We start from the raw sequence: 1,632 nt of genomic DNA, 5'->3' as shown, positions 1-1,632 counted from the left end.
TTACCGAGACACCGTAGTTACTTTACTGTTAGGTGAGTCAGTTCTTTATTGTGGTCTCGGTATAAAGTAACAGTGTTTTTAATGTAGTACGGATTTACAGCTGGTATAGACAAGTATTTGAAAAGTAGAATTATCGCTGCAGAATCACTGCAAAATATCCCAGGCCACTAGGGAAAAATGGAAGCGAAATTATCAGGAAATCAGTAGTTTTTAAATCAGCGGTACCTTAACCTCATCTTCCTTGCAATAGTCGAGTCCGTGCAACGCTCTCTCAGTGTCAAAATTACCTCTTACCCAACATCAATACGAATACGTGATGGCATATTTCTTACTTTTTTATACAGGGTTATGTATCGAATGTTCAGTCTGGTCATGCGGGTTTTGCTTCTCATTTATTCAATTAGTCTTATTTACATGTGAAATGAAGACAAAAACATGGACATATTCTTACTCGCATCAGTCTGTATTCACGGACTAAGTAGCGGACGTTTCTATTACACTTGTCTATTAATTGTCATCTTTACGTAAGTAAGCTATCAGGCTCTGAGCGACAACTTTCAAAGTACATTTACTCAGACCTTATAACGTACGTTAGTAACATTAGTCTTATCATAATGTAAGCTAACATGTTTGAAATTTTGATCAGACAAATATAAATCCCACCGCTACAGATTTTTCTTCCGTAATCCTAGCAATCGTTCTGTGTCGAGAATACTTGTTATGTAAAAAATCATTGAAATATTATAGACCGAGCACAGGGGGCAACCAACAAGCGTCTGACCTTCGCGTAGCAGGTATCTGAACGGATGACCTTGCAAAACTCTGTGTCTAGCCGATAATCTTGGTCGGGCAGTCATTCTAGGGAATGAATTTGTTTCGGACCGGTTCTGCTTTCCTTACATATAAGAGAAGATTATAGAAACAGTAATAGGATTTGATCAAAGCGAACTCTGCTATGCGTTTTCGCCGAAATTCGCATCAATCTGTCACCCGATTTTTTTGTCATTTTTGTTAGATCAGTATGTTAATTCATTTAGTCACGAATTTATCATTTTGTTTCATTTATTTACCATAGCCATATTTAACTGAAAGCATCGTCAAATTGTCCATTGACTCATTAGATCCTCAGGGGACATGAAGCCATGAGCCAGACAGTCTTGTTGAGATTACCATGATCAGAATGATGAGGCAGATTATAGAAGAGAAGGAAAGGAAAACTGATTTATATGTATGTATGTATTTATTTATCTATCTATCTATCTATCTTTCTGTCTATCTATCTATCTATATATATATATATATTTATATATATCTGTCTATATTTATATATATATACATATATATATATAAGTATATATGTTTGTGTGTGTGGGGGTGTGTGTGTTTGTGTATAAATAAACGAATATATATATATATATATATATATATATATATATATGTGTGTGTGTGTGTGTGTGTGTGTGTGTGTGTGTGTGTGTGTGTGTGTGTGTGTGTGTGTGTGCGTGTGTGTGTGTGTATGTGTTTGTGTGTACATACATACATACATACATACATACACACATATATATATATATATGAATATATATATCGATATATATATATCGATATATATATATCTATATATATATATAT

The sequence above is a fragment of the Penaeus chinensis genome, chromosome 9 (assembly GCF_019202785.1).
Source record: "Penaeus chinensis breed Huanghai No. 1 chromosome 9, ASM1920278v2, whole genome shotgun sequence".
NCBI lineage: Eukaryota > Metazoa > Arthropoda > Malacostraca > Decapoda > Penaeidae > Penaeus > Penaeus chinensis.
This window is presented reverse-complemented; position numbering follows the sequence as displayed.